Here is a 13,832-nt window from a genome sequence, read left to right as displayed (position 1 = left end):
CACTCTTTAACCTTCAGGTACAGAGGGTAAATAACTTGGCTCATGAAATATGCAAAACCCCTCTTGTTTTTTTTCCCTTTAACCCCATCCTTACTCCCATCCCTCCTCAGCCCCATAAACACTCATGCTACTGTGCTTGAATATGCATTTTTGAAAAGTGTATGCATTTTTATTAGTGTATTTTTTAATGATATGGGACTTTAGGATGATCTTATTTTCTACTTTTTTTCACTCAATATTCTTTTTATGAATCTATTCTTTTGCAGTTGGTTGTAATCCTAGTTTATCGCTTCTGATTGCTGCACAGTATTCCATATTGGACAGCAACACATGTGACTTCCATTCCCCAAATGGATACCAAGGCTACCCCTACCTCTCAGCGATAATCATCCTCGTCCATGGTCTCTTGTGGACCTATGTGTAATTCCTCGGCAACATATGCCTAAAAATGAGGTTGGTAAGTTATAGGGGATGTACAGGGCAATTCACATTTGGTTATGCAACTTGTCCTGCACAAAGACATCCAGCCATGCACCAATGGGAGCTGGAAAACAGCTTTCCTATGTCATGTGCCCTGCTGAAGGAAGATATGCCCTTTTCTTCCCCCAAAAGCTCTGTTCCCTAGTCAAGTCACGAACCTGAGAGGCTATTACTATTGAGAGGGTATTCCTCTTTCAAATTCATTTGCCCAGTGGTAGACACTGTTTTCCAATGGCACAAAGGTGCCCAGTAGCCTGCTAGGAGCCCTGGGTACTTAACTTCAAGTACTGCTAGATGGCACACCAGAATTATTGCTCTACACTATCCTCCAGTGCACAGTGTGAGGGTTTCCGGCCCTACTCTCATCCTTACCAGCACATTGTAGTTTGTTTATTCATAAACACTCACATAGTGTTTACCAAGTGTCAAATACTATTCTAAGTGCCTTACAAATACTGACTCATCTAATTAGCCAATTTTCTAAATTCTGTCAATTATCATGGAAGTAGTGTCAACATATTTTTGCTTTACTCTGCGTTTCTCTGACTCCTAGTGAAATTGAACATTTCTTCATACATCTATAAGCCACTTGGGATTCCCTTCTGTGAATTGTCTATTTATAGCTTTTACCTATATTTCAGTTGCTCTTTTTCTTTTTCATTTGATTTGCAAGAGGTTTTTGTACATTAATCTGGACATTAATCTGCTTTCAAAGACTGAAAACTTTGCTTGCCATGTCCTTTGTAAAACAATAGTCCTTCATTTTGTAGCCCTTCATTGTGTGTGTGTGTGTGTGTGTGTGTGTGTGTTTTACTTTTTACATGCTTTTCCAGTATGATTTAAGAAGTCCTTCTCAACCCCAAGGTCATAAAGGTATTGTCTATCATTTTCTTACATTAGTGTCATAGTGTTACTTGTTAGCATTCAGTTCTTGAGCCCATCTTACTTTTGTGTATGGTGTGAGGTAAGGATCCGATTTTTTTTTCTCAGAGGAGTGAGCCCATTTTCAACATCTTGGTTCCCAAATATAGACAGTTCTGCACTGAGCTCTGTGGTTTGCTCCTGTGCTAGTACCACAAGGTTTTATCATGATGGTTTTATAGCCAGACATCATGACTGAGGGCAAGTCCCCCACTCCTACTTCTTCTGTCAAAACGTCACTGGCTAATCATGAACCTCCATCAACCCATATAATTTTCAGGATGTTTTCAAGTTCCTCATGAGAAATCTTAACTGGAACATTAATGAATTTATGATTTAACTTGGGGAAAATTCACATTTGTATAATTGTATCTCATTCATGAACAGAGACTATATATCTGGTAGACAAAAAAGGACATAATATGGCAGAGGCATAATGCACTATGGAGGCAATGGGAGAAGTGGCAGCTGAAGCTGGAGGATCAGGCTGAACCAAACTGCAAGCCAAGCTAATGGAAATGAGAACACAGGGCTCAGGCTACTTTGTGTGTTTACAGGAGATCCAATCACACGCTGGGACTAACAGGTGGTGATACCATCGTGATCCAGAGAGACTCCATAACATTCCTGAAGGTACATAACAGAGAAAGACCTAGAGGGCCCTGGCCACCCATATCTTGTATTGGTATCAGTTGTAGTGCTATGTCTTCTCATTTCCCAAGAATCTTCTGAAGGATTATTTTACAAGCAGATGGCCTGCCAAGGTGACAGAAATTAAATCCAGAAAGCACTTCTTTAAAGCACCTGCTGCATTGTAAGTACAAGGCTGGCCAGAGGAACCACAGAGCCAACTAAGACAGAGTCACTGCCCTTTGCATTCACAATCTGGCTTTGGGGGAAAGAGAGAAAAGACCATCTACAAGTAATCCCAACACAATATGATGGCATAATTTAGAACATGCCATGCCAACAGCGAGCACTATGGGTGCTGGGTCAGTCTAGACACTGATACCTGAGAGCATTATTTAAAATATGAGGACAAAAAGACCTTAACAAAGGAAATCAGGGAACCACAGGAGGTGGAAAGGAACATGACACGTTCAACTCACAGGAAAGAGATGCAGGTGACATCAACTTGGATGGATTAATGGATGAGAGGATGGGTGGTTGGACAAATTAATGTATGCTGATGAAAGAAAGTGCTTCATTTCCAATTTTCCAGATTCCTGAAGACCCTGTTCCCCTTTGTTGTTGTAATAAAAAGGAACACTAGGTGGCATCACACTACCAAAAGTTCTCACCTTTTAAAGCCTCCAGGAGATGCTCATCCACCAAGATTGGGTCAGCCCCTAATTTAGACAAGAGTGCTTCTATCAATTTCATTTCTCATTACATCCACTTCATTTATTTACTGAGCCTCTACTATGTGCCCAGCCTTGTGCTGCCTACTGTGGAGAATATAAAAGGAGTTGAATCGAGGATCTCCTCCCAAGGGAGCATAAGGAGAAGCAAAACACGCATGGCACCCCCTCCCCCACACAAAAAAAATTGTAAAACACTCCAAGGCAGGATGTGGTAAGCACTGAAATGAGGATGTCGGAATATAATATCCAGTGTCATCTGACCCCTTTGACCTTCTGGTGCCTTCTCCCACCGCTCACTTCTTGCCCCAATGGCTTCTTTCAGTTCCCTGTATGTCATGTTCTTTCCCACCGCTTGGAGTTCACAGAGGTTGATCTTTCTGTCTGGAATACTCAACCGTCCCTCTTCACCTGGCTAACTCCCGTCCACCCCTCCTGCAGATTTCACTTCCTTGGGGAGAGATTTCCTGACCATCCTTCAACACCAGATTACCTTTGCAAGTACCATGTATTCGACTTCTTGGACCCTCTCACAATGGTAGTTAATCATGTGTTCATGGAAATGGTTGCTTAAGATCTGTCTTCTCTACAAGCTATCAAACAAGAAGGCAAGGTACATGTATATCTTGTTCAGCCCTGTCTCCATTGGTATTGTAGGCTGAACTGTGTCCCCCTAAAACTCATATGTTGAAGCTATAACCTCACTACCTCAGAATGTCACTGTATCTGGAGATGAGGGCTTTGTGAGTTAAAATAAGGCCATTAGGGTGGGCCTAATACAGTCTGAATTGTGTCCTTACAAGAACAAGAAATTTGGACACACAAAGAGACACCAGGGATGCATGTACACAGAGGAAAGACATAGTGAAAAGAAGGGCATCTGCAAGCCAAGCAGAGAGGCCACAGGAGAAACCAAACCCACTGACACCTTGATCTTGGTCTCCTAGCCTCCAGAACAGTGAGCAAATAAATTTCTCTTTAAGCCACCCTAGTCAGTGGTACTTTATTATGGCAGATGAAAAAACCAATATAAATGGCCATCACTCCTCTCAGTTTACAACTATTAAGTAAGTGTCTATTGAATGAGCTCTAAAATAAGGAAGAACAGTGAAGGATAGCATATTAGGAAAAGCTACATGGTAGACATGGCCCTTGACCTTGACCTTAAATGATACAGATGGCTCAGAGAGTCATGGAAAAAAATAGAAGGAATCCCAAGTATGGGAAGTAGCATTGGGCACATACCAAGGCAAGAATGTAAAAGTCCTGCTATAGGGATGGTGCGGTCCCTCTCAGGGGCCAGTGGACACTAATGTTGAGAAGAGGGTAGGTGAATGGTGGAGGTTTGGAAGAATAACAGAGGCATGGCTGCAAACTCAAAGACCAGGGACAGCCAAGAACACATCCATTCACTCTGCCAGATAACTTGAATATATGATCATGAACTGTAATACCTCTGCAAAGCTCTTTGTTTAAACCTGGATATAAGTGCTTCCTATGGCACCCTGCTAGGATTTCTAAGCTGTGTGTTGTGACTCATAATAAGAACAGCTTTCTGTACATAACACTCACTTCTTTGGTAGCACCCAGTGAAGATACATCACAGAACTCCAGAAAAGCAGAAAGAAACACTGAGATGTGGCTCTGCATGGAAAGTCCCAGCCTACGATGCAAAGCGACTGTGCCCTAAAGGAAACCTGCTCCTGCAAGGTATCAGAGAGGTCCTGGAGCCAATTTGGAGGGAGTCCACACAGCCCACAATTCCTTTCTCTGAGACTAGTAACTCCCCCCAGGAAGTATGTTCCTTCCTGATGCCAAAATGTTATAGATGGCCCTATCTGGCTCCCTGGGGCCATAGCTGAAGGGTCTGGTAGAGACCTGATCCACCTGAGGTCAATCCCATTATTTTTCCTGGGGATTTATAAATGGGGTCAAGAGTTGCAAGCCACTCATTGCTGGGGCCTGGAACTGAGTATGTGAATCCCAGGAGAGGCAGAGAAAGGTAGGCTGAACAGAGGGAAGAATAAAGCAAATGAACGTGGGGAAGAATCCACAGGCCCAAGAGAAGGAAGCATTGGGGGAAGGAGCCTCCCTGGTTGTTGATGCCTCTTCAGAGCCTGGTAACTCCCTGGGGAGGCCTGGGAACACCCACACTCTTGAGTCCTGCTAGATACAACCTCCTAACAAACTGACTTCATTTGTTTAAACTAGACAGAGTTAGTTTCCATTGCTTATACCCCCAAAAACCCAAAAGTCCCGATCAACACAAATCCTGTTTATGCAGGCATTCTTGCGATGTCGCTTGAATTTAGTATCAAAACTGCATTTGGGGCCCCAAACAACATGGCAAAAACTGCCCCTGTCATCATATCTAACATTTCTCCCCCGGGCTGTTGGGAAGATTAAAAGCCCACGTGTTACAGAAAATTGTTGACATTTATCAGCCGACCCCCTGCTCACCTTAGATGACAGAACAGAGTCCCAGCTGGCTGGTGCTCTCCAAGACTGTGCGGGCCATATTTTATTCCTTTAATCTGCTCCTTTTCCAGCCTGCTGCAGACCAAACTTAACAGAACATTTGTTGAGCGTTTGACATCGGTTCCCTAAGGATCTCCATACAAACTCCACTCTTGATACTGGAGGAGGCTACAAAGCTGGGGCACAGTTATCAGGAAAATTGAAAGATTGGCCATGAAGCGGAAGCAGTGGGCGATCTGCCATTGCAGGCGATGATTTTTACCAGAAGGGGATGACAGTGTCACAACCACGCAGTTATCCAACCTGCCTTGCATTTCATTGGCTTAACAGCAACTGCGCTTCTCCCAGTCGGATTACTTTTGGGTATGAGTGGTTCATTCAGTTGGTGCTCTTGCTGGAGAGGCCAGGCCAAGACTGCAGTTTGGTGTTCCTCCTAGAACCAGGGAGGACTTACACAAAGTCACCAGCTAACCGGATTATTCAAAAAGACTGAGTAGCTCCACACAACCTGTTCCCACTACAAATGAATAAATAAATGAAATAAATTAATGAGTGAATAAGTAAATAAATAATTCCTTTAAAACATCAAAGCACAAATCCCTTGTCTTATTTCTGCTCTTTCCTGAAAACACCATATTTTCAAACATCTCTAGACTTTACCCATTGTCATGGGTAAAGTCTCCATTCCCATGTCAGGAATATCCTATGTCTCCTTCTTTGTCCAGTTAGTCTGTCCTTTTTTTTTTTTAACTTTTTTTGTCAATATTTATTTTTGAGAAAAAGAGAGAGAGAGAGCACAAGCCACGGAGGGGCAGAGAGAGAGGGAGATGAAGAATCTGAAGCAGGCTCTGCTCTGACAGCGCAAAGCCCTACGTGGGGCTTGAACCCACCAACCATGAGATCATGACCTCAGTCAAAGTTGGACACTCAACCGACTGAGCTACCCAGCTGCCCCCAGTTAGCCTTTTTAAAACTCAGCTCGGTGTCACCTCCTCCAGGAAGTCTTCCCTAGTTAGGTACTCCTCCTCTGTGTTGCTAGAAAAGCTGTGTGTCATTCTGTCAATACACAATAGTGTAACCATGTGTTTATTTCGGTCTTTCCCACCAGACTAGAAGGACCAGTCTTTAAGTATATCTATGGTGCTGACCCATAAGAGACAGTCAAAATAGAAAGTTTGATGAAGGAAGGAATTAAAAATAGGATTAGCTTATCCACTCAGGCATAGAGCAATTACTCTTGGGAGTAACTAGTGACTAAGTGACTAGTAACTAGTGAAGTTAAAAGGTATTGGAATACAAACATTTGTGATTCTAAGGTAGCAAACCAAAATCATCTTCAGGTATGCACCAGGTCCCCAAACAGAAGTATTAAGGATTACAATAAAATACATTTATCTCCTTTATCTCCCTATCCTTAACACAAGGGCCAAAGTTTGAACCAAATCTTTTTTCTTCTCCAGAGGGCCAAATGCACAGTAGCTACTCAATAAAAGTTGACGACTAGCTTCTCATAGCTGCAGATAGGCATCTATAAAATGAAACTATTTGTTATGTTAAAGGAATAAACTCTCCTTTCTACCCTGGGGGTATGTTTCTTTCTTTCCAATATTTGCTGCCAAATCTACTGAATAATTTCAGCAGTAGAAAATGACTATGGAGCATCTACTGTGAACAGGTGTTCTCAGAGGCAGCAATGGGAGGGAGGCAGAAAGCCTCAAACCCCTTCCCCCAAGGTGACTGAAACCCAGCTGAAGTCAAGCAGGACAATTCAAACCTCCAGGACAGCAGAGACCAGTCTAAAATAACACTGTATTTTAGAATCTAGCACCAGAGTCTGTGTACTTTTTCTGTAAAGGACCAGATTAAGAAATATTGTGGACTTCATAGGCCACATGATCTCCATATCCAACTGTGCTTTTGTAGTGCAAAAGCAGCCACAGACAATACAAAAATGAATGGGCATGGTTTTGAACCAGTAAAACTTTATTTACAGAAACAGGTGGCACTCTGGAGTTGGCCTGCCAGCCAGTATTGCCAAGTCCTGATTTAGCACGATGCCTGGCATATAGTACATGCTCAAATATTTATTGATTGAATGAATGGATAAATGAATGAATGAAGACAGGTTTTCCTAAGGTTATATAGCCTGGTGATTTGTTTTAAAGTCCCAGTGTACCATCTTTAGACATTAACTACAGGAAGCTCAATGAATACCTACTGACCAGAAATAAGTCTGATAGAAATTATCTGACAGTTTTTCTTACTCCAAGTGCTATGTGTGGTTGGAAATTTAACATGTATAAACCACCACCAGCTTTCATGACATGGGGCACCTGGCTGGCTCAGTCGGTGGGGCGTGCAACTCTTGATGTCAGGGTTGTGAGTTCAAGCCCCACACTGAGTGTAGAGATTACTTAAGAATAAAAATCTTTTTTAAAAAAGAAAGAAAGAAGCATTTCTTTTCTTACTGTGGATCATGACTCATTAGTAATTTGTGGCCTCCCTTTTCATTTTCAAATAAGGGTAAGAGATGGGTAGAGAATGAAGAGGGAATATACCAGAGTTTGTCACATGTAGTAAGCATATTGTTTTTAAGGAATTTGCCTTTCAATTATAACACACTTTTATGTGTGAATATATTGGGTTCTAAGGGAAAATGTGTTTTCAAAAAAGCTTGAAAAATGTTTAAATACTATTGTAATCTCATTCTTGGGGAAATTCAGTGTAGTGATGAGGGAGCATAAGGCAAGCTGAGGGCAAAGTACAGACTAACAGCACCTCCCTACCCCCACCCCAACCCCCACAGGTGGGATATGTGTGATATTCCTCCCGCACTCCTGGCTGCCCAAGAACAAGGAAAAGAAAAGAAAGCAAATGGTTGACTGGCAGAGATCACAGTCATGCAGGACAGGAGTCTCCTTCAGTTTAGTTAGTAAACTTAGAGAAGTGCAAGATAACTTAGTAAACTGCAAGAAAAAGGCAATCTTATCCATAGCCTAATCTCCAGAAGCATATAGACTCCGTTTTCTGGAGCCCTAATATCACCTTCATCAAGATGTAAGGGGGTTTAAGTGCTTGCCATGGTGACGTGAGAAACAAAGGCAAATGAAAAATTAAATTCCCTTACTGCCTACAGCCCATTGACTAGTCCTTGAAACAGGCAGAGTGACCTCCCTCTAGGGGCGCAGCTGCCTCAAAGATGACCCGTTGCTAGGGGCAAAAGGGAATCTTGGCTTAACATTATCCTGACTCCCCAGGATCCTGTACATCTACTTTAACATATAAGAATTCCTTTGGATACTTCCTATATCTCAACTTCCCCAAGATATATGCTGGCAATCATACTCCAAGCTTATGGCCCCCTGATACACATCCGAAGGATCTCAGGACTGAGATTTTACTAAGCAATAATAAATGACATTTTCCTAACAACAGCTAGCCCCTCAAGGTCCTGTAAACCTTGCTTCCAAAATTCCTTAGACTTACGCTGTCCCTAATCCCCTCCCAACCTGAAGGTATATAATCATTCACCCTCCACAACCCCAGTGCAGCTCTTTCTGCCCACAGGTCCTGTCCCCATGCTTTAATAAAATCACCTTTTTTTGCACCAAACACATCTTCAAGAATTCTTTCTTGGCCATTGGCTCCAAACCCCACCATCACCCCAAAACCCCATCAGTTGTACATTTGAAGGGGATTTGCTTCGTACAGAAAGATACAAGGTAGTAGTTTAGGTCAAGATTCTGGAGCCATAGTGCCTGATTTAAATCCCGGCTCTGCCACTTACTAGCTGTGTGACCTCAAGCAAGTTGCTTAGCCTCTTTGGGCTTCAATTTCTTCATCTGTTAAATGGGAATGCTAATGATACCTTCTGTGTGTGGTTATTATGAGAATTAAATGAGGTGTTATATGTAAAGTGCTTAAAGCAATAGTATAACCACATAGTATGAGTTTTACCTATTATTATACTGTCACTAAACAATAATGTGACCTTGAGTATATGACCCAGTTTCTCTGGGCTTCACTTTTTTTGACAGATAATCTTTAACCTGCTGTTTCCAACACTCCTAGAAGAGCGGGGGGATTCCCAGCACAAGGAAATTTCCTCTTTTCTCTGGGAAAGAAATAGCCAGATGTAAATCATCCTTCCTGTTCAACGGACACTCCTGAGGTCTCATCTCAGCAAAGCAGCCTATTCCAGTGAAATGCTCTGTAAACCAACTTGTTATTATCTCTTGAAACTGCGTGCAAAGGTGAATTTATGATGGCAAGAGATCGACCAAATCAAGGAAAATGCTGGGTTTTTTTACCATCCATCACTCTGTCTGTGACTAGCGTTGGCTTCCTGTCTCTCCCATTGTTGTGTATGTTATTCCACATACTGGGATAATCACAGCTGGGGGTGAACAGGAAATCTGTCCCCATATTTGTCTGGATTTTTTTTTCAATGTTCTTGACTGTGAAGTACAGTATGTGCCCAGCAGTTGGCCTGGTGTTGGTCACAAGTCACCTATAAATGCGGAATTTGAAGCCACATGTACGACCTGAGATTATGAAAACAGTTCCATTTACCTTCACACACACACACACACACACACACACACACACACATACACACACACGAAAAACAGACCAGCAGAAAAATGAGTAAAGTTATAACTGACTATTTACAAATGAAGAAATAAAAACGGCCAATAACCCTGTTCTGTTCAGCCTCACTCCTAATTAAAGAAATGCACATCAACACATTCAGATATCTTTTTCACCCATAAAAGAAGCACACTAATGTAAGTTAGGAAAGTGCCAGTGCTGGAAAGGATGTGGGGCAACCATCATTCTCACACTTTATCATTGAGAGTCTAAATTGGGGAAAGAGGCCTTGGAGGATGGTTTTCCAATATGTACCTTACTTTTGACCCGACCCTAAACTATCAAAGCGTTCAACCAAAGCAGCCACCCACATACAGACTTCTTGTTTGAAAAAAATAACCCCCCTTATTTGTTTAAACCTCTAGTAATCTCAAACACATACAAAATCATAGTCAGGATTCTAATACCTGAAACCAATCACACTCCAAATTGACAAGTTAAAAAAAGAGAGAGAGAGATGAAAGAAGACATCCTTATCTTGCACTGACTTAAACACGAAGGTTTCTAGTGTTTCCCCTTGAAGCATGATATTGGTTTTGGGGCCAAACTTCACCCTTTGTTTTTATCACGCTACAGAAGTGTTTAATTGTATTCTGATGCACTGCTGGAATTCTGTATTAACTTTTTCATTAGGATTTCTGAAAAAGTATTCATAAACAAGATGATGTGGGGAATAAAAGCAAAAGAAAAAAATCAAATTAAATTTCCTTACTACTTACAGCCCATTGACAAGTCCTTGAGATAAGTGGAGAGACCTTGCCCTTAGATCTCAACTGCCCCAATGTAGATACTTCACTAAGGGCAAAAGGCAATCTTAGTTTAACACTATCCAGACCTCCAGGATCCTATAAGTCTCCTTTAACTTCTAAAAATTCCTTTGGAAACTTCCTTAATCTCTACCCCCCCCCCCAAATACATGTTAGCAATTATCCTCCAAGCATAGGGCCCACTGATCTACATCTGAAGCATCTCATGACTAAGGTTTTATTAGGCAGTGATAAATGACCTTTTCCTGGGGCACCTGGGTGGCTCAGTCAGTTAAGCGTCTGACTTCAGCTCAGGTCATGAACTCACAGTTCATGAGTTCGAGCCCCGACAGCTCAGAGCCTGGAGCTGCTTCAGATTCTTTCTCTCTGTCCCTCCCTGTTCATGCTCTGCCTCTCTCTCTCGCTCTCTCTCAAAAATAAATAAATCGTTAAAAAAAAGTTTTTTAATAAATAAACAAATAAATAACCTTTTCCTAATAATAGCTAGCCCCCCTCCAGGTTCTGGAAACCTTGCTTCCAAAATTCCTTAGAGACTTATGTTATACCTAACCCCCTCCCTACCTGAAGGTATATGCTCAATTTCTCCTCACAATCCCAGTACAGCTTTTTCTGTCCACAGGTCCTGTCCTCGTGCTTTAATAAAACCACCTATTTGCAGGGTGCCTGGGTGGCTCAGACAGTTAAGTGCCCACTCTTGATTTCAGCTTAGGTCATGATCTCATGGGTTCACGCGTTCAAGCCACATTTTGGTTCTGTGCTGACAGTGCGGAGCCTGCTTAGGATTCTCTCTCTCCGTCTCTTTCTGCCTTTCCCCTGCTCATGCACTCTCTCTCTTTCTCTCTGTGTCACAAAATAAATAAATAAACTTTAAAAAATAAATAAAATAAAATAAAACCACCTATTTGCACCAAAGACATCTCAAGAGTTCTTTTTAATTTTTAATTTTTTTTTTTTTTTTTTTTTTTAGACAGAGCAAGAGCATGAGCAGGGGAAAGGGGCAGAGGGAGAGAGAATTCCAAGCAGGCTCCCGGCTCAGAGTGCAACCCAACTCAGGGCTTTATCCCACGACCTTGGGATCACTACCTGAACCAAAATCAAGAATTGGACGCTTAACTGACTGAGCCATGCAGGCACCCCTCAAGAACTCTTTCTTGACTGTTCGCTCTGAACCCCAACATTTCTATGTCAATTATTATGTCCCTTTTCTTTATTTTCCCCTTTTTAGTGAGGTATTATTATTGGAGTTTTGACTGATATATTATTACTGCCTAATAAGAAAAGAATACCAATCACTGAGTTTTTAAAAATGTAAACAACTATGCTTTTATTTCTATATATTGTATTTGTATCTTTTTTAAAAGTTTATTTATTTTTGAAAGAAACAAACACAGTGCAAGTGGGAGAGGGGCAGAGAGAGAGAGGGAGAGAGAAAGAGAATACCAAGCAGGCTCCATGCTGTGCTGCCAGTGCAGAGCCCCACGTGGGATTCAAACCCACAAACCATGAGATCATGGGTTGAGCTGAAACCAGGGGCGCCTGGGTGGCTCAGCTGCCACGGCCGACTTTGCAGTTTGTGAGTTTGAGCCCCGTGTTGTGCTCTGTGCTGACAGCTCAGAGCCTGGAGCCTGCTTCGGATTCTGTGTCTTCCTTTCTCTCTGCCCCTCCTCCGCGCTCTCTCTCTCTCTCTCTCTCTCTCAAAAATAAATATTTTTTAAAAAATGTAAACAACAAAGCTTTTATTTCTATATATTGTATTTGTACCTTTTTTAAAAGCTTATATATTTTTGAGAGAAACAAACACAGTGCAAGTGGGAGAGGGGCAGAGAGAGAGAGGGAGAGAGAAAGAGAATACCAAGCAGGCTCCGTGCTGTGCTGCCAGTGCAGAGCCCCATGTGGGATTTGAACCCACAAACCGTGAGATCAAGGGTTGAGCTGAAACCAATAGTCAGACGCTCAACTGACTGATTCACCCAGGTGCCCCTGTCTCAAGTCCTTAAGGGGCTAATTCTCTTGTTTATTATACCTACCAATCTCATCCCTCATTGGTTCACTTACTAGTTTGTAATTTCTTATTATAAGCTCATTTTCCATGGGGGATTGTTTATTCCCTGAGGGATCAGAAGAAACAACCGGGTTTTGCATTCACTTCTGACAGGGACTAAGGAGATTCATCACTTTGGAACCAACTTTTATGTTTTGTATTGACTTCAAGATTCCCTCACCACATGGGTTGTGTAAAGTGGGGCCTCACACCTATGCTGCCATAGCTGGGCTAGTGGTTTCGATTTCTATGGCAGACATCAGTTCATCCAGAGCGCCAAACCACAAACTTCCTTGCTGTGACCGTGAACAAGTGGGAAAATTTTTTCTCCATTCTCTAGTCACTAAGATCTTCTGCACAGTCCCAGCTGTGAGCAGGGGTCTCTAGTCCATATCTCTGCCTTTCTAGAACCCAAGGCCTGAGTGAGTACTCACCTCCAGTCAGCCATTTGGGCTTATTTTCACCTCAAACATAGATGGGTGCTTCTGGGTTCTCTCTTCTCATCTCACCCCCCGAGCTCCTCCTTTCTTCCTTTCATGCATTGCTATCTTTTTTTCAGCAGTTCTGTTAGAAGCAGATGGTCCCATACTTCTTAGTACCTCGTGGTCCCAGATGTTGAATCTTTGTACTTTCCTGTCTTTTAAAAACTTTGTAGAGTAACCACAAGGTGCTATGGAAACCACATGGCATAGATGGGGGTTCAAATGAAGGCATGGCGGTTCAAGGAAAACTTCCTGAAAGAGAAATCGCTTATTCTAAAGACTGAGCACACCTTAGCCAGGCCCCCCACCTCCCCAAAAAAGTGTGTGTGCACTGGGGGTGACAGGTTGGAGAACAAGGTGGGAGAAGGTTGCGTGCAGAAGACAGAGCACATGTGACTATCTAAGTGTGGGGGTGGGGACAAACCCTATATCACATTCTGAGAAGCACAAGTTCCAGGAACTGCAAGGAGTTTGGGGTGGCATATGGAGTGAGACGTGAGGTTAGTGAGATAAGCAGAGGCCAATTCATGAACCGCCTGTGTGCCAGCTTAGAATAGTGGACTCTGTTTTGAGAGCAGAGGGAAACCAGTGCAGGTGACCATTAGGTCTCAGAGAGTGAAACAGTCCGGTTTAAAAGAAAGACAAATCTAAT

The sequence above is a fragment of the Lynx rufus genome, unplaced genomic scaffold (assembly GCF_022079265.1).
Source record: "Lynx rufus isolate CCGP_SWC_20201006 ecotype Redwood Valley unplaced genomic scaffold, mLynRuf1.p SCAF_11, whole genome shotgun sequence".
In the NCBI taxonomy this organism is placed as follows: domain Eukaryota; kingdom Metazoa; phylum Chordata; class Mammalia; order Carnivora; family Felidae; genus Lynx; species Lynx rufus.
The sequence above is the reverse complement of the archived record's forward strand: the minus strand, read 5'-3'. Positions refer to the sequence as shown.